Genomic DNA, 24,631 nt, shown 5'->3' on the forward strand with positions numbered 1-24,631 from the left:
AAAGTAAAAGCGTGTTCATTCTTAACTTACGTTTTTATTGTTTTGTATATGGCATACATTCTTGTCCTCTAAACAGGCTTTTTGTGACAGAAGTATTTTACACCTGAAGCCTTCCTTGACGTGTACAAATGCCTAATAGAACAGTAAGATTAATATTTTGCATTGCATTTATGTAAGAAAAGAGGAGAATTCACATCTTTGTGATTCACAATGTCTTATTTTCTGTCACTGTGAGTATCAAGAGCTGCCAATTAAAAGCAGTTTAGGAAACCCATTAGTTTTGTTAGTTTCAGTACATGGGCTTGTGGCTTTGAAAGTTTTAATCTGGTTAAACTTGTTTGTCTTTCACTATGCAACAGTATTCTTCTCATCAGATGTTTCCAGCCAGTCAATTGAAGAAAAGCAACCACAATATTTTTCATTTGGAGAGAAGTCCACAAAATGCCTTGGCCATCATGATCCTTGATGGTTGCCTGAATAAATTGTCTGTCCTCGTTCCAGCCCTATCTCCTCATGTGGTGCCTGCAGAGCAGTGCCCACTACCAACGACACTGTTCCTGCTATCCTTGGAGGCCTGTGACCTGCCACAGTTTGGTGAGACCACGAGCACCCCTGCTCTCTGGGACGTGACTGGCAAGGGGTCTTTCAACCCAGAAAGCACATCTTCGGCCAGCCCAATGGCTAGTGCATATGCCTAGGTCCAGAAGCTGGACCTATCAGAAAGCCTTTTCCTCCTGGGAAATGGCTGGAAAATTCAACAGAGTCTTACTTTTATATACATATATGTTTATAAATTAATATATAATTTCTGTATCCAGACATAATTTGCTAACTATACTTTCCACATAATGTAGCCAGGCTTCATTCTTGGTGATTATAAGATACGACACAATGATAACTAATTGCTTTATGACAACAGAGGACAGGACAGTCTGACTGCTTCCATCTCGAGGCGTGCCTCTGGTTCATGGTTTGGCACGTGGGTGCATCCTGCCTCCTTGTGAACACCTACCTCTTTTGCAAGAGCTGAAGCAGGCCAAAGAAATGAGGAGGGAGACATCCCCCGTGAGAACAGAGGTGTAATGGCCATGGATGTACCCGGGAGGCCAGCATCTATGTCATGCTCCGTACTGCGTGCAGTGATAGGGCTGAAACCCTGGATCCCTGCAGGTTTTACAGGTCTGACAGTGCCTCTTCCTGATCCTCTGCGCAAGTAGGGTGTGCTTGGAGAACACCTCCCAGCCAGTCCCACAATCTAGATGGGCAGATGGTGGCTCTGTGGGGACTGCCAGGATTTAGGGTTCGCTGGGGCTCATTTGTCTGGAAAGTGTAAGTGCAGAAATCAAGGCTCCAGGAGCTCTGTACTGGTAGAAATGTGCACATCTACAGACCAAATTAAGGTGACAACATAGATGACATTGTATAGAGCTCAGCCATGGCTGGGTGGTGGTTTATCTCTGTACACAACACTTGTTTGATGTTGCTCTACAGTTAGAGCATATGCCAGAGTAGCAGCAGCCAGCAATGCTCAGTGGTGTCACTGCTTTTCCACATGCTTCACCTGCTACTGAAGGCAAGGCTGCACTTCTGCAACATGGCAAGAGCTGCCAGGGCTTGCTCAGGCACAGGCATATAGCAAGGTTTGGCCACCCCTGCATCTCATGTGGCTTGCAGGCAAGCACAGTACAATGAGGTGACATGGGTTAACAGGGCACATGCCACTGGTCATGCTGGAAACCTCCACATCATATTCCTGCATGGGTCACAGCACCTGTGCCACACCAATCTGCTTTCTTAGCATCAGGATTAGAGGGTTATGGAGAGAGAAGCAATAAGCAGAAACTGAGTTTCATAGAATCACAGAATCGTACCATTTCAAATAACTCCTATAAGAAGATGTAAAAGTCACTGAAATTCATATTTTAAGGGAAAGGTCAGGAGAACCAGTACTTGTGCTGTCCTTTTTTTTTTTTTTTTTTATTTTTTCCTCTAAGAACTTACCCTGTCTCTGCTTTGCTGTTAAGCCATTATGCCAACATTTCTCTGCACTCTTGAAGCTATTTTAATAGAACTAAGTCACGAATTTCCTTATTTGAAAATCTGTAGCCAAAATATGCTTTAATAATGCCTGTCCTTAATATGATCATTTTTTATTGGGGAAAAGAAGTACATTTTCACAAGGTAAGACCCCACTTGATATCACATACCAGGGCTAAGACACAACCCCATGTCCCTTTCTCAGGACCAACATATCCTGGCACAGTAGCCATTGCCTGGTTGACTGCCCCCTCCTCCCCTCATCCATACAAGGCTGTAAAATAATTAAATTTCTGGAGCACAGAAACATATTGACAAACAAGATATTGATAATAGTGAGGTTTACTCAGAGTGCTGGCTAGTTCTTCAGTACACCAACTCTCTGACCACCACATCCCACCATGACAGTAGGAAAGGTCCATCTGTGAGACATGTGATGGAAACCTGGAGTGATTTCTGAGCCTTTTGTACCCCAGTCCCCACCCAGAAGTGGTTAGTCAGTAATCAGAGGTACCCTGAGGCTCAATAGCAGAGCACTTTTCTCCAAGGACTGGTAGCTTCAAAAGCATGATGACCAGCAGAAATTCCCCAACAGGTAGAATGGAACATGGTAGATGGCAGAGGAAACAGGAAGGATCCTGCTGCTGTTAATAACCCATCCACCTCAATATCATAGTGCATCAAATGAGGTTATCCCAAACTGCATTATCTCCTGGAATTCATATTCCTCTGATGGAAGTGATGATGCAATCGTCTGCCTGGTTTAGCAGAATGTTATTTATCCGCACTTGGTCTTTCCCAAGGCCGTTGACAGAAAGATAGATAAAAAAACATTTATTGTCTCTGTGGTTTGTATCATCTTCATGTAATGTCATCTGATCCCCCAACTGTCTATCACGTTTCAATGAGATTTATATGTGGTGCCGAAAGAGTAGACTAAAGCTGACAAAAATAGCAAACTTTGCAGAAGTAATTTGTTTGCTAGTTCCCAAACCTCACCCACACTATTATCTTTCACTCAGTAATATTGTTCCCTGACACCTGGATTACACTGCATGGCCCATGCCATGTTATTCAGGACAGGGTTTATTGGTACATGCCCAACATACATACACACAAATAAACATGCTCACCTTATCAAAACATCTGGTTTCACTCAAATGGCAGCTGCTCCTTAACGAGTCCCGGGTTAGGTGGGATGGTGATGTGGTTGAAGTTCATTAATCAAGACTGCGGAAGCGGGCAGCTCAGCAGCACAGAAAGGGGTTCATCTTCTCCAGTGCCTGTCAAGGTGACAGAGGGTTTCCAGGAGAGCGCACTGGCCTGGGGTAGGTCGCACAGGTGAGTGCTTCCTGGACACGGGAGCAGTCACCAGCTTGCTCCTTATGCTCCTTCCAAGCACACCAGCCCTCAGGCTGCTCTGCCCCTGTGCTGGAGGCTGGGCTCCGATTCCTCTGCGGCTTCGGACAAGCAGTGTGCTGTCTATGGTTTGGACTGCGGCTCCCCCAGGACAGCACCCTGGGGCCCTGGCGTGCCCACGGTCAGGCTTCAGCTGCAGACACAGGGCAAGCTCACATCAAAAACAGCCCCTCTGTGGGCAAAACCAGTGCAGTAAGATGTGCTCAAGCTGGCTCTTTCTGGCCCAAGACCCTTTAAGCTCAACTGCTGTTGCCATTAGCCCTGATATGGGAGAGCTGGGGCAGGCTGTTCACAGACCAATTTGTGTCTATGCAGGCTCAGAAGAGTCACAACTGCTCCCAGACTGGGAAAGCAGCCCTGCTGATGGCAAAAATTATTCCCCTTGAAGCAGGGAGTGCCATCAGCCTCTGACTAGGATGCAGGATAGGAGCAGTGTGCGCAGGGGATCTCCAGGTCTAAGTTTCCAGCTTTAAGCCAGATAGGGTTTTCTCATCCTATAACACATTCAGTACCGGTGGCTAGGGGGTCATCTCTGCCCATGCTGAACGCTTGAAGTGTTCCTCCATTTCACATGTGGCACCTGACAGTCTCATAGCACCAGGATGGTTGTGAAAGTCCAGAATTTCTACCCCATTACAATTTTCAAAACAACACACTGCAAACAAGCAAGCATCATATGTTTATCCTCTGCTGAAAATGCAGGAAGATAAATTATTTTTACTGCCATCTGTGACATGAAAGGAAGGATTATCAGCAGATATTGAGTAGCAGTGCCTTAAAAAGAATGGTTCACCTTTCAAATTATTTTTTTTAAATATGCCATATTCAGTTAGTTTACAGTGTCTAAAAATAGCCACCTTAGCAGCCAAAAGGCCAGGAAGTGGCAGGGTTCATACCTGCAGTGGAAATGGGGTAGACACCCAAAGCCAGGCAGGTTGTTTTTCCTAGCATATCCCTAACAATCTCCAGGGGTGTGAGGACATCTTCCTGCACTAGCACAATAACCTGACAGCTTCACAGGCACCAAAGCTACCCAGCAGCAGCTTCTGGTTGCAGGCTGGGGAGGCTGATGTGTTGCTCCGACTCTTGCTTATCAATGTAAGCTTACTCTGTTTTAAGCAAAAGCCATGAGTCAAAACATTTGGCATGAGCAAGCCTCCTATATAATAAAGTTTTGACAGTCCAGTGGTGAGGTCAGGCCGATAGTCTGACATTGGCAACTTACTTAAATTTCCTGCCTGGCAGTGTTTTTTCTTTGAGGCCTCAGACAAATCAGTTAGCAGTGTCTCACCTGCAGATGGAGGCAGCAGGTACTGCCTCCCAGCCTTGGTCAGGCACCTAGGCTACCACCATACATGGACTCAGCAGGGGCATCTCACACAGTTTCTCCAGTCAGCATCCCTTGCCACAGACAAACGGTTCCTGTACTGCTGTTTGATCACAGCACAAACTATAGAGCACAAGTATCAAGACTGAATCTTTTAAGGTGCTCAGATTTTGGTAAATCAAAGCTCAAAAGGTGACAGCAAGCAGCTCCTGACAACAAAGTCCCTTGCAGCTTTCTCAAGTGATTATTTGGAAGCAGGCACCCAAAAGAGAGGGTCACAATGTTTGTGAACTTTAAAGCAAATGGGAAGAGATCTTTCAGGTGGAAAGACACTTTTAAAGAGAGATTGAATAAAAATCTTTTGACACCTAGGATGCAGTAGGAATACCCCCACAACTGCTGAGGCAGATTCAGTGCATCAGCTGGCCAGGTCTGACATTGTCGTGGTTTAACCCCAGCTGGCAACCCAGCCTCACACAGCTGCTTGCTCACTGCCCCTCACCCAGAGGAATGGGGAGGAGAATCAGAAAGGAATGTAAAAGTCAGGGGTTGAGATAGGAACAATTCAATAGGCAAAGCAAAAGCCACACACACCAGCAAAGCAAACCCAGGAGTTCACCCACCGCTGCCCAGGGCAGGCAGGTGCTCAGCCATCCCCAGGGCAGCCGGGCTCCATCACACGTGACAAAGGCTTGGGCAGACAAACGCCATGATGCCAAATGTCCCCCCCTCCCTTCTTCTTCACCCAGCCTATATACTCAGCATGACATCCCATGGTATGGAATATCCCTTTGGCTAGCTTGGGTCCCCTGTCCTGGCGGTGTCCCCTCCCAATATCCTGTGTCCCTCCAACCCTCTCGCTGGCAGGGCCCAAGAAACCAAAAAGTCCTTGACTTAGAATAAACATCAGCCAGGAACAACTAACATCAGTGCGGTTATCAACACTGTTCTCACATCAGAGCCAAAATACAACACTGTGCTAACTACTAAGAAGAATATTAACTCTATCCCAGCTGAAACCAGGACAGACATATACCTATGATATATTGCAAAGGGTTGCTTCCTCCATGCTCTTCAAATATTCTCTGTACAAGATCAAAGTATTATGATACCTGATTTTTTCTTCTGTGTTCTGCAGCTTGAGGGTGGAGCTTGGTTAGGCTATTGCTGCAGAGGAAGAGTGTGTGTGCATATATACATGTGCACATATGCAGCGGTACTAAAATATTCCTCCTGTTGCTGTGAATCAGTGAAATTCTTACCTAATTTCTCATGCTTATGAGTAAATAAAGGTGTTTCTCGAATCCAAATGTGGTGATATTTATATGAAAGTTTAGGTTGACTTGGGAGGCCAGAGTCAATGATAGCATGGACCTATAGGTGGACAGACCTTGACGTACCAAGTGTAGTGTGATACTAGAGACAAACAAGGAAGATATGAACAGGTAGATGCTCAATTTGGGATGTTCCAACTGTCATTTATGGGAAAAGTTATCAGTAACTCCCAAACTGTAAATGTAAGCAATCAGTCTCATTATGCTGTTGTTTCTGTAAGTGGGTGTTACCATTTATATGTTAAAAAGTTCTACTTCAATGTTACTTAACTCAGCTGTTTTCCTTATTTCAGTCCCATTCTGCATTTTCAATGGAATAATGTAATTATCTACCTTTCCTTGGTAAGGTGAAGAGCATGATGAGAAATACATCAAACTGGCTGTAGGAGCTATCCATACACATCCAGGTTCATAAAATGTTAGCCAAAATACCTATGTTGGTACAAAATCTTCATACCTCTGGTTAGTTAATTGGTTTTCTAACTAATATTTCTTCAGAGCAAAAGTGGAAAATCATCCTAGAATTTACTGGTATCAAAGCAACTGATAAAAAAATATTTTCCGTATTAAAGCTGACATTTGATTAGCTTAGCTCTGGTGAGCCTGCACTGCATGAAAAAGAAATCCCTCAAAAGGCTGGATACAGCCTCTTCATTAATGCTTTTCTGTGATTACATAATATGTCTGCAACCATCCTATATTACTTGAGGAGCAATTATGTTAAAATTATACTTAATTAAGATGGCAGTAAAACTTTCATGTAGAAGTGTCAATATAACTGTTACAATAAGGCAAACAGCGTATTTAGCTTTTTAAAAAAATACCCAGCCTTTTCTATGTTTTATTAAAACAAGAAGACATGATGCCAACAGTGAAGGATGTAACTTTGTGTGAAACCTGTGGAGTAAATTAACAACCAGACACCCAAAGTACACAGCAGCAGAAGAGCAGAGGATGGAGGTGTTTGCCTGCAGGTTTGCTAGCAGGAGTGCCAGGGCGGCAGAGGAGCTCTCTGGGAGCACTGCCTTACCCACTGTGCCCGTTCTCTACAGGGAGCTGTGTTGATGTGGCACCCGCAGTGTCCTCGGGAAGATGCTGCAGCTCAGGAATTATCGAGGCAGAGCATCAGGGAAGGCACTGGCTGTTACATGAAAGATCATCAGTAACTGCTTCAGAAATTCTGTAGCAGGTTTCCATAAAAAACATAGGTGCTGAACAAAATCAGTGGGGCTAAAATTTTCTGTTTCAAACTCCTCTGAGGCTTTTGGACCTTTGGCATTTTGAGGTGTTTTATGAATTCCAGCTCATTTCCACACACACCTTCTGCCAGTCCTGATCAGCTGGAAATGACAGACACAGACATACTGCCATTTTTGTATGAGGGAGCCAATATAACTTTTAATGAATCTAGTAATACATTTACTTTTCTCAAGTAACAAGTGATAGGACAAGAGGAAACAGCCTCAGTTTGTGCCAGGAGAGATTTAGCTTGCATTTTATGAAAAATTTCTTCACCGAAAGGATGATCAGGCACTGGAAGAGGCTGTCCAGGGAGGTGATGGAGTCACCATCCCTGGGGGTATTTAAAAGACACGTTAGGATGTGGCACTTCGGGACATACATGGGGTTTAGTGGTGGACTTGCCAGGTTAACTGTTGGACTTGATGGTCTTAAAGGTCTTTTCCAACCTGACTGATTCTATGACTTCATTCTTAAATATGCTGGTTTATAGCTGTGAGCTCATGGGCTGCAGAGCTGCATTAATACTGGCAGGTACCGGACTGGGCTACTTAGAAATTCCTGAATTTGCTTGGCAGGGATGAATAGAAGCTGAATGAGGCTTTATGGAGAACCGGGAAAAAGGTAAGAAATACAAATATGTGACACCCATTCCAAATGAAGCAAGGGAAAAAGGTAACAGATTTAACACCCAGAAAACTGGTGGTCAGGAAATTCTGGAACAATCAGTTCTAGAACCACACACTTGGCCAGACTGGGCTGGAAAGTGGGAAAATATCCTACACTCACATGCTCTGTGGTGTTTGTATCCCACAGCTGCCAGAAGATAAAGTGCATTTCATGTGGATGAACAGGGAGTTTGGGTAAGCAAGGACTTAGCAAGTCTATACTACATGCACCTTCAATCTGTAATTAAAAACCTGTATTGCAGACTGGGGACTTTCTCTCCTCAGGCAGTAATTTCTAGGTCTGTTCAGACTCAAATGTGGGAACCTTATTTTCAAGACAGGTGGGAGAAGGTTGAAATACACAAGTTTGGATCATTCCTCACTGCTCATTCAGCCTTCCCCTCCTCCAACAGTAACTTGTGTCTCTTTCTCAGTTTCGGACACAGGGAGGCACCTGGGCACCCAGGTCAGGAAGGACATTTTGCCATCGGTTTTCATGAACGCCTCCTTGCCCCCACTGACACAATTTCTTTGCCCTTAGCTTAGTTTTTTAAAAGGCATCTTTGTGCATTTACTCCAGTGGCTGACAATTTCACACACGCAGACACTACCAGGAAGCAACTGCTGTTGTTTTAGAATTAATTTCATTCTTCCATGTAAGTTTTTAAAAAATTGATTCACATTGCTTTTGTGAAAAAATGCAACTACGGCATATCTAATAGTCCCCTGCAACCAAACAGCTAGGAAAAAAATAAAGGTAAAATCATACCAAAATACAGATTCACTTCCATACCAAGAGGGAAATTTTGTTCCATTATAGGAGAACAATACCTCTGAGATCAGAACAACACTCTAAGGCTAAAGTACAGAACAGTAAGGCAGTCTGGAGAAACATAAGCTAGCCAGAGAGAAAAAAGTCTATGAACATGCAGGAATTAACTTTCACACTTTTCCCAGACAGCTGGAAACAATTTTGGTAACATTTCTTTTGCTTTTGACAGTTCTCCATGATCAGTGTTCCACTGCCTCTGCACTGGTGTGGATCTTACCACAAATAAATTTCTATGGACAAGAAGGAACCCTGAAAAAAACCAAACAACCTGTGGAATCTTTTAAGGTAGCTCCTGCATTTTCCCACTAATACCACTGCTTTTATTCTGCATAGTCAAGGACAGTCAGACTTCTTGTTACTGGATCACACAAGTTTACTTTTAACTTTTCATCTGCAGTTCATGTGCTTCTGACTGTACATCAGTCATCCTGAATGTTGGGGATGGATGTGGGAAACCATTAGAGCTTGTTAAAAACATCCTGTGGAGGTTCTTGGCCTGTATTTATAGAGCTTTGTACATGTCCTGTCTCTAGGAAGGTAGAAGGTTGTTTGTATTATGTCATACAGTAAATTACAGTAAATTTTAGTGATTTTCATCCAAAAAAGTTTAAAAGTTTCTGAGCCAATAAAGAAGGAACAGGTATACCCTTTTTACACTGTATATTTTCCTAATCTATTGCACAATTTGAAATCTTTAAAGCTGTTTGCCAGATCCATTTGAATTCCCTTTCCACCATTACATTTAACAGTCTTCTGAATGGTTTCCATACTCAATATTGCCAACATCTGTGGGGTAGACAATGTTAAGGAATTAATAGCATATGAAAATTTGTCACTTGTGCTGCAAATGTTAAGCTCTGCCACTGAGCCTGCATTTTAAGCAGTTTGAGATTAGCGCCATTTGTTGTAAATCCTGCTTTTAAATGTTAAGTAAAATGTGTTCTCCAGGCATGCAAAGAAAGAAGGCTGGGAATAAAGACTAGGATATTGCTAACTAGATTATGGAGTGGGATTGCCTTTTTCTGCCTTCATCTTTTCTTTACAGTTAAAATACCCCTGACTGTACAAGATTTCTATAGATGGCTCTTAATCCAAAAATATGTACACATATATTGTACACAGAGTATATATTTTTCATATATGAAATGAAAATATGTAACAGAATATTACATAAATATGTAATATATGCATGTAGTCTGTTCATTGTATATGCATGTAAATATACATAATGAACATTTTAGCTTTTCATATATCATTAAGAAAAAATTAGGAAACCTCCTCATGTTCTGTTCTATTTATCTTTCTTTGTCTCAATAGCTATCTCAGTATCTATCTCTTCCTCTAATTTTCTCATTGAAAATTATATAGACTATATGAAAAGTTAGAAAGACAGAGAAAGAAGAGGGTGTGAGGAAGATTCATGAAATTTTTTTTCCTAATAGGATATAAATTTATTATAGACTAAAAAGTATATGAAAACCTCATACTTACCAGACTTTTTGCTTTGTCAATGCATATCTGAAAGCATCACAAGAGTCTAAAGACAAATCAGTGCTAAATCTCTGTGGCTTAACAACGAACAGAAAATCAGACCTTGCTTATTGGAGCAGAGTAAAAATGTAGCGTGAGCATAGTAGTTATTAACATTTTAGAAATTGAAACTATAGAAATTTCATCACAGGGTTTTCTATAATTCAGTTTCTGCTATTATTTTTCCAAGGATCAAATACTCAGCTTGTATTTTTCAGTTACTTTTACGAAAGTTTTTTGGCTTCCTATTTTTTGAGGGCTAAACTTACCTTTTGATGAAATAAATACTGAGTTAATGTATCTTATGTAAAGGCGTGAGGACAATGGCTGACTGTAATTTCACTTGGCTGAAACAGCAACCTGGTCAGCCCAATTAATATATCCTCCATCTATTCCAGGAGTCAGTTTTTATGGCACACTGTGCTAAGACACTTGTTAGTGTTGACCACTGGAGTTGTTTGACAGGCCAGCACTTTACACCGTCAGTAGGATACTTTCCCATGTTGGTGTGCTGCCCACAGGGCAGTGAGCAGTCAGGATAAGCCTGAATGTGGCATGGTGGTGGCATGGTGGCAGCTTAGCTGGCCTTGTCTTCATTATCCAGTCCCCAGTGTGAAAGAGACATAACCTATCCATGCGAGTTCAGAAATGAATCAACGTATTTCCTTAACTGGGTCAGTTGCATTTTATTTAATCACTCTGTGCAGCATTTGCTAGCATGACAGTTGATGGTGAAGCAAATTCCTTTCTATGCATGAGGCCAAACCATAACACTGTTCCTGAGAAACCAGCATTGTGCAGGTGATGGTGGGAGTCGACCTGGGTGATCATTCCAGGGAGCCAGGGTAGCCGTGACAGGGCTACAGCCTTAGCCTCTCCCAGAAAGCACGTTGTCTGTGTGGGTCTAACTCCCAGGATCCCTGCAGCATGGCAGCAGCAGCAAAGTGTTTATGTGGCCATGGCTGCACTCTCAGCTTAGAGCAGGCTGGACTACTGCTCAGACCAGGGCTGGCAGTGCCCCATGAGTGGCAGGAGCATCCCTCCATGACAGTGCCTGCCCAGCAGCAACAGCTGCCCAAGCAGCATTTCCTTGCAACAGAGAAAAGCAAAGGTGTCGCTGGTGCCCTCCAAGCTGCTGGAGACACCGCGACAGCGTTGGCATGCTCACCTTTCCAAGGTGGTACTGAGGCATGGGAAGGTCCACGCCACCCCATTTCAGGCATGGTGTCTACTTTAGGATGTTTTGACTGCACAGAGTTGTCAGTATTCATTAACCAAGTGCCAAGATGTCCCCAAAAGGTGGGTCATATTCAGAGAATAAACATATTTAAAAAATTAATAACTACCAGCTAGGAAAAAACTAAAAGTTAATTAGAGAAGAGGATAAAAAATACCCATTTTTAATAATAATTATCATCATGCAAAGCAGTGGAAGGGATGTTTATGCACTGACACAATCACAGACTGATCTTCAGAGCTTTTAAATATTCTAGCAGATAATTTGAGTAAAGACATACTGTGCAAGGACACAGGTTTTTAAAAAACCTGTTTCAGTCATGTTTGCTAAACAAGGCAGCTGTAACACTTGCCTTAAGCAAAGTTAGCAACCCAAATTAATTATCCAAAATGAACATCAGTGTTTAGGACAAATATTATCTCATTAGCACTCAGTGTCACAGCTCCAGACTGGAAGAGGAAATGAAAGATTTAGCAGATCAGCTAAAAACTGAGCAATGGAAAGAGATGTGCATTGTTCTTTTTTACATGTGCCTCTTTTCCCCCTTCGATGAAATTTGTTCCATTACAGATGATCAGTGCAAATCCCATAGAAATGACACTGAATTTCATATGCTGCTTTACTAGTATGGGTAGAGAAGAAGCAGCTAGCATGTGGATAGTTCAGCAGAGGCATTTCTGGTTTGGTACATGGAAGTCTAATAATTTTATACTGTCGATGATGGCTTTGAAGGTGGATCACATGCCACTTCACATACCTCCATTTAACACCCTAACTGGCCTTAACAGGTCAGGAACCGTCCTCCTGTGACATCCTGTAATAAAAACTCTGATCTCAGGGGAGGGCCAGCAGCATCCTTGTGTCCAGCAGATGAATACAGCCCGTGCTCCCATAGACACTGGATCTTCTCTGATCTGCTTCTCCTTTTCATTACTCCATGCATTGTGCCCTTTCACACAGCTTTTCAGGAGCAGCATGGTCACAGCACACGATGCTCCGAGTTCACAGCGCTCAAGGACAGGGCTCACAGGACCCAGACCTCACAAGAGAATGCCTCAGGGTACACAAGCTCAGTGGCTCTTCCCATGCTGTGTTACCTGGCCAAGAACCTGACCCCCTGCCTTCCGTATCCTCCAAGAGTCTTTACCAGCATTGGTGTGCAGACGCTCACAACTAATTTTTAATGAATTGCTATATAAGATCTTTCACAGGAAAAAAACTGACATTACCAGCAAACTATGTGGTGGGGGGTTTACGCCCAGGAGGCTAGAAAGTACAATCAAATATTTGTGTAATGACCTAAAACAGAACGACATGATGATTTGTTACACAATAAACTACAAATAAAGACAAGTGAATAATGCATCAAATAACGGATCTGTTCTTCTCAAATAAGCTGTTATTCTGCTATACAGTCCCACACTGCTACAGGGAATTAGGTTTTGGCCATTTTTATCTCATAAGCTATCTTTTCATGTGAAATTAAATTTTAAATTAATTGTACAGATGGCTAAAATAAGGAGACAAATTTTTAGAAAAGTCTCTGGTGACTCCATACCTCTCTGCTCTGTGTGGTTGTCAGCTGACAGGCTGGATTTTCCAGACTTGTTTCCTATTTGCTATGGCTTGATAAAAATTTCTTGTGTTTAACCCTCAGAAATGTTTGCTGTGTCTAATCCTTGTGTTGCAAGATAATGACAATTTCAATGTATGGTTAGTCATTCTAAGACATATAACACTGTTTTTCTTTTCCTGTTGGAAACTTTATGAAACACATCTTGTTCCATCTTGTGGTTCACATTCAAAAGAATTTGGTCTTTACACGTGAAAATCACTTTCCACAAATATCTCCTTGAAAAGGCTACTGCTTTCTCTAGAGCTATTGAAATCCATTGAGGCAAGTAGCTTAGGGTCATTTATGTGAGTTTCTGCAAGATAAACTCAAGCCCCACCATGATGCACGCTCCCTGCACACAGAGCAGAGAAGGGACTCCGTGCGGCCCTTGTCTCAGATGGCAAGGAAGAGACAAGCAGGAGGAAAGCTAGCCAGGAGAAAGGCAACAAAACAGTGGGGCAAACCAGACCAATGTGATATAGAGAAGTAAAAAGCAAATGGGTTCATTAAGGGAGTAGCCATGAAGGAAAGCTTTATTAGTACTCATTAAAAGTAGTGTTCCAGCTTCAGTTCAGACAATACTTCCAGGGCACTGGAACCAAGGCAAAACCCAGGGAAACTTCCTTTGTGGCAGGGTTGAAGGATGGTCCTGGATACTCAGGCCCAGAACACATCCCTGCTGGTCTCCCACAAAGCTCTCACAGGCTCCTCACCACAGGTCATCCTGGTGTTCAGGAGAGCATCAGGTTCCTCCACATGGCGGTAGCCAGCGTCCCACACCACGATCCCTGCTCGAAGCCATGGCAGCATGGCCACAGGGCAGGCAGGCTGCCAATGGTGTGCATGCGGATCACTCTGGGAGCACATACGCACACAGTGGTCTGCAGGACCACCGCTACCAGGCAACCAAACTTATATCCATCTGTCCTTCAACAACTGATAATCATTCAGTCACACACTTAGGCTTGGTGTTGAAGCGAAAGTAAAAAAAAAAAATCAAAAAAACCCAAAAAAATCCCGTCTGCCTGTGCACACCAGTTCACACTCCTTTACATCTATTGTCTTATGCATATTTGGTTTGCATAGGAAAAAAACCCACCCCAGGACCTTTTATGCGGGCATATACCTTGAGCATACTGAGCACGGCTTCCCTCAGCTGGGATTTCATTCACAGACTTTTATACAATGTCTGTGCAGAAAAATTCTCATTGCAAACAGGGTAAAAATGGTTTGCTGTGGCTTTTTATCCTAAAAGTCAAGATACAAGCCAACTCCACTTGCTTTCACAGAAAGCTTCTTCATACAGTGCATTGATGAAAGAGAAAGTTTAACCACTTCCAGCTTCCACTTCTTCCCTAAAAAGCAAACTGATTGGCTGAAATAACTAAATGAAAATATAAAGAAACAGTTACACTCCCTCAAGAAGCCATTAAACATGGCATCTTAAGTCAGTAATTTGTATATGGCTGATTGTTTAGTAAACAAACTGTCTCCTGAGAGAATGGTAATTAATCTTTTACATCAAATCTGTTGATTAGTCTTTCTGGGAATAATGCTAGATGTTACAAGCAGGTGTGAGTCATGATACCACTTTCTTTGCAATTTAGGATTAAGCATGTCAATAAACAAAAATTGAAATGCATTTTTTAAGCTTTGAAAGCATCATATGGCTTAGTAAAAGATTAATGCCTTTATTTTAACTTCAAAATTAAAGTCTTTGGTACTCTTCCTATTAGGCTTTAAAAAAAAAAAAAAAGATTTAAGCTCAGGACTGGGATCCACCTACAGGCTGTTGCATTTGTGAATGATTGCAACACTGATAATGTAAAAGGAGATGTACATCTCGATGTATGTCCCTGCCTTCTACACAGGGATTAAACCTTTTTGTAAAAATTATTATTATTGCTTGTTATTACCAGCACAGCTCAAAGCTAGCTGAGACCAACCCTGTGCATCAGGGCTGGTGGAGACTGCATATGCACCGCAGGGACATCAGCATCCCTGCCCTACACTGTCCCACACGTATCAATGGCATCACGATGCCTGTGGTCCTGAACCCCGAATTTTCCACAGGGATGTAATTCAGAAGAGCTGCTAACCACCCTCCAGCCCAGGCTGAGACCAAGGTCCATCTGACAGGTAAGTCATTTGAGCTGCTTTTATGGAAACAGGCAACTGCAGAGACAGCTCCTGCATCTTACAGAGGGCGCATCTGGACTGCCTGTGTCCCACTCACCCCAGGCCACCCGCACACCAGGCCAGGAACCAGCAGCACCCCAGACACAGCAGTACAGGCTCTGCTTCGCTTGAGCTAAACATTGCTGCTCGGCGTCGAGCAGCCGGACCCAGGCAGCGCCCAGCACCATGGCAGCTCAGCTCTGCGCACCACACAGCTGGCGTGCAGCCGCCTCCCTCCCCTTGCTTGTCTGATATAAGAATGGAAAAGCGAAGACTTCTGCAAACAGGACACTGTTGGACCTAGAATCATTTACAGTGTTTGGCAAACTTAAGACTTGGTCTTGTCAGAGCATCTGTTGATCTCTTTCTCTGGGTCAGTCATTTTCAGAGATAAACTGTCAAAAGGAGAAAATAAGAAAAACTATTTTCTTATTCACTCATTCATGCAGAACCTACCCGTCTCACCTGCAATATACTGGTTTTATTGTAACATTACATCTATGTGAGCTCTTCCTTGCATTAGGATAGTGCTCCTGAAGGTCTCTGAATTCCCTGGGATTGTGCCTGGTGCAGACAGGGAACACCTCCCGTGGCCCCCACACTGCCCGAGCCGGCAGAGCCCAGCCGCTCCTGGAGCAGCAGTGCTTGATTCCATGCTCTGTCCCAGTGGGGCTGTGAGCTTTTTCACATCAGAACTGAAGACAGACAAACATTTCATTGTTTAATAAAGTACCAGTAGAAGGGCTCGATAGCCTTTTATAACATTTTGTTAAGCAGCTATTGATTTCCACCACATGCTTGTTTGCCTCTGCTTCCCAGAGGCAGAGTGTATGTTAGCTCTGGGAGTCTGCAGAGGGAAAGATATCACAAAAGTATCAGCTGTTGTAATCCAAAGTCTTCAGGCAGCTAGAAAAGTCCTGAAGGTACCATGCAAAGATTACTACTTACAAAGACTATTAGACTGGGATTGTTGCTGTGATTTTTCATTGTTTTCTCCAGGAAGATTTTAGATTATGGGTATTTAACACAAATTGTTGGGGTAGCTATTTGTGAAGATAAAGTCAAATCTACCTTAGTAATTTGTTAATTAATAAAGTTAATTTAAAATAAGGCATTTGAATATTAGGTTAGAAAAGGAAAAAGGAAACATAGTAAACAAATTTTACAGTAGTTCAAATACACAAAGGATCTTCTTTTTTCCTAACAAGGTAGGACAGAAGGGTAAAAGGCTAAAGAGTATGGTGTGTAAAACTACACTATACATCTCCGAGTCAGAATTGTATGTGATGTGAACAAAAAAAATCGTATTGGATCGAACTGGAAAATGTTGGTGCAAAGGATCTATTTTCCCACAATAAGTCTATCACATCTTTCCTAAGCAGGCACTCATAATGTCAGCCAAAGCATACACATTTTCTGTTTTCCTCAGAAAATCCCCAAGGCATCTCTTCTGTCATCCGTAATTCAGTTTAAAAAAGTAATCAAACAACAGTATCAGGCTCAGACTGCGTAGTCCCTGCCAGCGCTGCAGGCAGCCAAGGGAATGTTCCTAGTGCCCAGTGGCTCTGCGGGTGCAGAAGGACCAACCCATGGAGCAGCAGCACTGCATCACCCAGGAGAGAGGCAGAGGTGCTCCATGGGGGAAGACAGAAACAAATTTATTGCTGATTTGTATTCTGAACTGGGGAATGAATAGGATTCCAGCTGTACTTGCATCCATTCCTCGGTAGCACAGCCTGCCTTTTCAAGGGCCTAAGGCTTCTATGCCCAATTAGTGCTAATTAGCATTAATAAGGATTATAATTTTAGACAGCCAGCTGGGGAGACCACCAGGAGTGAGAGCAGGCAAGGTGCCCGGGAGGGGAAGGGCCAGGATCAGCTCGTCTCAGCCAGAGGCAGCAGCACGCTCAGCTCCAGGCAAGCTGGCCCAGGTCCACCAGTGCCACAGAGGAGCAGGGGCTGTGCCCAGCCACACAGACCGCTCCTCAGGGCAGGACAGAGGCATGCCCACAGCCACAGGTGGACCCCAGCTGTGGGATGCCACAGACCTCTGCAGGGCTTGGCAGCAGTGGCATCCAGTGGACAACACAGCTGAGAGCTGCTGCGTGTAGAGGCCTGAGGGCAAGCCAGACCATCTCAGGCTGACCTGCTGCAAATTGCCCTCTCCCAGGCTGTGACATGCCTTGTGTGATAGCCTGCCCCCGAGGCATTTCTCTGTCACTGCTGTAATGGTTTTGGCTGCCACAGTCTGCTGAGAGCCTCACCATGTGCTGCACAAGGGAGGTCCTGCACACTGAGGTTATCATCAGTGGGTGAGTACAGTCTGCTTCTCCTCTGCCTTGTCCACTTAAAGAAGATTATATCAGGAGGTTGTGTGCAATGAAATTCATCTGATTCAAGATACCTGTTCCAGTCCTTCAGGGGACCAGAGAACAGGAATGATGTGATAAATCCCATCTGAACCATGAATACAGCAGAAATGGAGAAAAATCTGCTGCACCTGTACAAAATACAAGACACAGTATAACCAGATAGTCTTTTTGTGTAGGAATTCAAGTATGTGAACAGTCCTCAGTCTCTGTGAGAACTCTTTCAACAGAAGCAGCCACTGTCTTCATCACGAAGTGGCAGTTAGATAGCTTGTTTTCTTGGCTCTTCCTATATTTCTATCAGCTAGCTCCTCCCTTGCCCGTGGTAGAGGTAGTCCCAGTGATTCAGCCCTGAGGCTGCAAAGTTTAGCATTGACTCTGCTGCTACAAGGCTGTGAGTCATCTCAGATAATAACTGAGAAATATCCTCCCATTTTGGAAGGTGACAAGCTTCTTCCAGAGCACCTGACAAGTTGTGCTGCTCTGCATGTTTCACTCCATGAACCAGCCCAGAGGCTTGACTCAGGTCAGCTCAAGTGAGTCTTTAAAGACAGATCAACATAAAGACAAACATAAAGGCTGAGCAGAGTTTACCGAGTGATTAAACATTTGACAATGATGATATTTGAATTGTTGTTTGCTGGTCTCAGATCACACACAATCTCTTCTTCGCACTTTCAGTAAGCCCCCATGTGATGGACAGCTGGAGTTCTGGGTTTTCTCAGGGCAAGCACCCATATGCCTCTTCTGGGACCACGGTCTGTTGGCCCCTGTGAACCCACTGCACTTTGTACTGTGCTGGAGCTCAGGAGGACCGGAGATGTCTAGGCGTCAGCCACTCCTCATGCTGCTCCTATCTGGCTAAAACTACTGTGCCAAGTTCTCTGATGGGTTGTGCCTTCTATTTTCATAAGGAAACATCAGCAGAACATCACTTGCCCTGTATATCACCTGCCTGTGAAGCAGCTTATGATGGTATGTAGAAGTTGAAATCAAGAGAATTTTTTTATTACCTTTGTTAAAAGAAAGGAAAAGACTCAGAAAACTGGTTAAACCACCTGGAATATCTTTTCCTGAAAGCTAAATTACATACAATGGATAAAAAATAAAAATAATTTGCGTATGTATTCCTTTCCTAAAAAATGAATCTTCAGGGGTTATGGAAATCAAATATATAGAAAACAGTTTTCTTGTTCTTGCTAGTTTGTTTTTAGCTGAGAAGAAAATATTTCTGCATGTGGTTAGGAGAACAAGTTTGTCAAGGTTTCTCTGTTGTTACTAAAATGAATAATGAAGGATCTGTGGAAGTCAGAGAAGTTCTGGTACTCACCTTTTTGATACTCTAGAGTTTCCACCTGAACAAGGCTGGGGAGGTTCAGAGGTCTTGTATGGAGCATCACTGGCTGCTGGAATACAACCATTAAAGGGCGTCTTGCCTTCCCAGATTCCAACTCTGTTGCATATTTAAACTTTGGCAATTAGTATAAGGAATCAAAGTAATCTTAATTTGAAGTAATTTAAGTAACCTCATTAGATTCAATATTCATTTCTTAATCTTCTCATCTCAATTACATTTCCTTTTCAAATTATTTCTCACTTAACTGTAATCAATTTTATATTTTCCTAACAACAAGTATGATCTTGATAGGTGGCTAGAGCACTTGAAGGTCACCACAGCAGGCAAGTGACCCTGTGACGGACACAGGCATGGCCCACACAAGCAAAGAAAGTTACCTGTGGAAATGCACAAACTTTTCCTGCAAACTGCCAGAAGAGGTGGGCTATTTCTGTTGTTGCACTTTCCTCACCTTCCAGGATTTGAAACTGTTGTCATGAAAGGAAAGGCTCTTCTGCTGAGTCAGTTACTGAAGACAGCAGTGCAGCAATAGTAATGAAGACAGCATCTTCTTTAGCTCAGCAAAGTTCAATGTGCAAAGTGATTCACCCGACTTGCACAGATGGAGGTTTAATTATTAATTTCTTTGCTACTGCCCTTTTTATACAACAGAAAATGGATCCCTGAGTGCCAGCCAAAGCTGATACTGTGTATTTCGTGGGCTGGGCCTACATGAGAACCACCCTGCATGAGGACAACATTCATTGTTTACTGCAGCGCAAGAGACTCTGGGGAAATTCACCTGCGTATCGTATTCAAAATAATAATCTACCAGGTTTATTCTGCCTGGGGAAGAACTGTCTGTGAAGGGGAGGACATTGCAAGGGAGACAAACACTGATTTGTGGAACAACCACTACAGTGGAATCCATGTGAATTGCAGCCCATTTCTAGTGCCTCCTGCTGCCCCTCACTTTGAGGTTTTCCTCCTGTCACTGACAATCACCTGGCCAAGAGCCCTTAAAAGTTTCAACTGCACACTCAAAGCATCCTTTAAAGACTCCCTGGCATCAATCCAAGCAGAAAAAATGGTGTGCTCATGCACTGGCAGAATTACCTCTAGCCAAAGTCACGATGCTCAGTACATCCCCAGTGCCGCAGAGGGAGGGCCCGTTTCTGCTACAGCTGAGCCTGGCACCCACACTGCTCCCGCTGCCCGCGCCCACCCTGCTCCCACCGCCCGCACCCCCAGCTCAGCCTCGGGCTGGCTCAGCACTGCGGCTGTCAGCAGGGATGTGCAGGAACCTGACTAGGAAGGGGCCAGGCCACACAGGTTGGTTGAACCTTGAAAGAAGTATGGATTAAAAACTAAGATTATTTAATCTCTCCCTTGCCCAGCTCCCTTTTCCCTACATTTCTCAGAAGGTTTTGTTAGGATTCGTAAGGCTGATGAGTGTTTTCACAGGATGAGGGAAGTCAGAAGCAGACATGGAAAACAGCTTTCAACAGCAGATTCTGATCTCATTTATCTGGACACAGATCTCTGCTGTTCCTGCTGACTCCACTGGAGTTTCTATAAGGTAGAGAAGGCGTCTAAGAACAGGCTGTGATCATCAGAGCATGCGCCAACACAAACTTTTCCTAACGAGGGGCGGGGGGGAGATTTGAACATTCAATCACATCCAAGTCTATAAACAGTGCTCCGAAGCAGGTACTGACTCTAATTAACAGATCCAAATAAACGTATAAGCACTTTGCCTGAATTCTTATAATAAGCAGTGGTAGGAAGTGCACTTCCTATGGTAGCAAACAATTACTAAACACCGTTGTTCATAGTAGCTACTACCAGAAAAACAATATTATGAAAGAACACCTTTGAAAAATTCTACTAAAACTAAAATTGGCTTATCTATGTAAAATGCATAATGTGTTACACTGCAACAAGGTGTCAGAATGAAGAATTGTTCTGAGCAATCGTTAAAAAGAAAAATCTAAAGTACAATCAACCTTTGATTGTTAAATCACAAATTAAAACCACACTTCATGAAGACATATGCATAATAAAATCAGAAGTGTTTTAAATAATTAGGTAGTTTAAAAGAACCTGAGGTATTCTTTGATGTCTTAAGTTTCAGCAAGTGAAATAAAAGTATCATTGATTATGAGAAGGCATCTCTAGAAGTCAGGTTTTAAGAAGAGAAGAGTATAATGAGATTTCTCACCACAATTACAAAACCAGCAATACTAATAGTGTTTGCTTTCAAAATTGAAATGTTAGGTATTTTCTGATGTGAGAATGACACTGTCAGAGAACAATCTCTATATTCCATATTTCCAATGACTTGATGAACTCGTTCACTTTCAGCTGGAGCCACCCAAGTAAGGAAGATAAGTGCAGGCATTTCTTGTAAGTATATTACAAGCCTACACATATTTACATTGTTACAGTTATCTTGCCTGTTAAAAAGTAGTGGAATACCCCATAGAATTCCAGATTGTATTAGGGAAAGTAAGGATGCAGAAATCCACAGAAATTAAAAACAAACTTAGGAAAACCCATAGATTTTAGAGCTGAGAAACATAACTGAAATTTAACTTGAAACTTTGAGTGAAATACATAAAATATAACATATGAAACTTGAAAAATAACGAATGCCGAAGGATTTGAGTATTGTGACTGTCCTGAAAGAATCTTTTTCACTGATACCTACATACTGGGAGCTGTAGTGCAACACCAGAGAGATGGACTTCACCAGTGCTGGAAAGCTATTGTTTGCACTAAGTAGTGTTCAAAACAGTGATCCCATCAATTTGCATTGACAGAAATTTGTTTTCTGTCTCAGCTCCTGGTGACTGACTGATAAACCACAAATGTTTGGACTCACCTGGCATGTGAGAAATTTCTCAAAAGTAGCAGAAGCACCAAGCTACATCTTGCAGTGTCCCACTACAGCAGGGAAATCTGGAACAACAAAAGACAATATAAACTTTTTGGAAAAGGGTTATGCAAAGGAATCATTTAGTCTTTGAAGACAATCAGTGTAAGGGTTGGATCAAAGGACTGATGAACTACATTCAACATAAAGTGTATGAACAACAGCATATGAAAACAATTTCTTTCCAACTCCTTGATATAGCAACAAATTAAAGCCTCAAACCTTATCTCTTGAACTTTAATTTTCAAGGCAAAAAGATAGTCCTTCTCTTATCCATGCAATGCTTATTAGCCTCTGTCTTCAGACAGTTAAGATTTCTTATCTCAACTGCATCATGTGATGGATCATTCCAGAAATTCACTTCTCTTCTGAGCAACGGTCTACCAATTTTCAGTGTATTACTGTTTCCAAAGGTTTTTTATAAAGAGACATGATAATCACTTGTGACTCTAGTTAAAGAGAGTAAATATCCCACCCCTTCTATTTTCTTCTAGCAAGACAGACCCTTCATTTTCTTCTTAATGAGAGTGATAGTCACACTCTAAATAGATCATCAATGTATAATTTGGCAGTTTGAGTGACAGTGAGCACAAGCAGTGAACATTTGTCTAAGAGGCAAAGGTGACTGGCAAGACCCACTGTTTTAAGCACCCTTTTTGCAGGCTTGCAACTGGGGTGTCAGAAAAACACCTCATGAGCTGTTTACATATTTATGCCAAGTTTCTGTTCTCTGGCTTTTACAGTCAAGTTTCCAAACACACACTCTCTCTTCCAAACTAGCATCTCATCTCAGCTATAGTCAGGGGGAGAGGAATATATTTGGCACTAAGAAGCTTATCTCTGTCACCTTATTCTATGCCTCTCCAGATTCTTAGGCAGCACCTAAACCCCCAAGGAAAGAAACCCCCTAAATACCCTCCCATTCATTCATTTTTTAAAGAAATTTGGAACAGCTTTGCTTTCTTGAAAGCTAGTAACTACAATGCAGTTAGCAGCTTTATATCATTAAACATAAAATAAAAATGGAATTAATGTCACATATAGTTTAATTCAGGCTTCCATGGATCTGGTATTCAAATTGACTAGGGGCAATATGAAGCAGAAAAATGTGAACTCTCATTAACATCTAGTAGGCTGGTTAATTGAAGCTGAAAAGTGGAGTTGTCCAATACAGTTAAAAATACTGCAATTTCATCTGAAGATACCCAGAAAAACCTGAAAGTCCCTAAACTTTGAATTTCAGAGTAATGGCTTTGGGTAGGGTTTTGACAAGAGGAACACCATTTCCCACATCTTGGTTGTGCACGCACAGGTTCACAAGCCATCTGCATTAAGATGCTTGAAGAAGCAGGGAGTTTTACTAACATCCATGCCAAGATTAAGTGCTGACCAGTTTCCCCAACATGTGACTATACTTTCATTTTTCTAGTTAGACAGAAATCGTGAAGAGACTAGCAGAAAGGGATGATGGCATTGCTTTCTCCACCTGCTATACCTGAGATAGTGTTTACAGGGCTCCTCACTCTTCCCAGGGATTTCCCAGCACATTCTTTTACTTTCTTAACTGTTTTCACTGAAAACAAATAGACACTAACAAACACATCAACCAAAAAAAAAAAAAAAGAAACAAACAAACAAGAACACTCCCTCCTCCACAACCTTAGTCTTAAATTGTAAAAAAGTTAGAAAGATAAAAGCATTTTATAGTGCAGTTCTTTGTGTTATGGACAGGCAAAAGCAGGGGTATAGAATAGCTGGAAACTCCTACCAGCTCAGCTCTTCCGTGCTGCAATGCAGAGCTTTTAGGAAGATGGAAAACACCATTTCAATACGGTTCTTTGTATGATGGTTATTACCAAAGTCAAAACTAACAGTAAATAGGTTACCTGATTATTTCTGCAAGTAATGACTAAAGCTAGGCAAAAAGTATAGATCACTTTGTAGTGGAGCCTGCACTTTAGCATAAGCTTTGTGCTTCTGCCATTAAAGACCCCTCCTCTGAAGCAGCTTTTAACCTCAGGAGCCAGGTGAGGCTAAAAGACAGTGCAATTCATTTAGATGGGATGCACTCTGCAGTGACTCCCTACAAGGAAAGGCTTGATGCGAAGCCTTTAAAGAATCTGCTTGTCAGGGGTCTAAGGACACCAACAGGCTTTGTTTGCTCTGACAAGCCTCAGCTGTGACTCCACGCACAGTCACTGCCTGTGATGAGAGCCCCATTTCAGCCAAGACATGGGAACCCAGACCCTGCCTGAGGTCTGCTCTGTGTGTCTGAATTCAGTCCTGCCTCTGGCCCTGCATCCTGGGTGGACTCTGGAACCACAGTGCAGCTGTATCTGCGGTCTGGATTCCATTTGCTCCTTGGTTGAGCTCCTTGGATGGACCCTGGACCTGGTTTGCTTCTTGCTATATCTGGGGCTATCATTCCTGCCACCAGAGCCCAGCTCTGCCTGCTGTGCTTGAAATGTGTGTGACTGCACCTGGGATGGTGGCGACTCCTGCACTAGGGTCACCTGCGGCTCATACCCTTGAATTGGCCAACCCTGCTCCTGCTTCTCCTGCAGGGTGTTTCTGG

The 24,631-nt window shown here is 42.8% G+C and overlaps 1 long non-coding RNA gene across 1 annotated transcript in view; it reads left to right on the forward strand.

Moving 5' to 3' along the window:
• The window catches only part of LOC308067644, a 28,153-nt gene extending 4,456 nt beyond the window's left edge, over positions 1 to 23,697 (forward strand). The window contains exon 2 of the long non-coding RNA XR_013929687.1: positions 77 to 23,697. This is a non-coding gene — a long non-coding RNA (uncharacterized lncRNA). The remainder of the gene's footprint in view (positions 1 to 76) is intronic.
• Positions 23,698 to 24,631: the final 934 nt, after the last annotated feature.

The sequence above is a fragment of the Falco punctatus genome (assembly GCF_963210335.1).
Source record: "Falco punctatus genome assembly, chromosome: 7".
NCBI lineage: Eukaryota > Metazoa > Chordata > Aves > Falconiformes > Falconidae > Falco > Falco punctatus.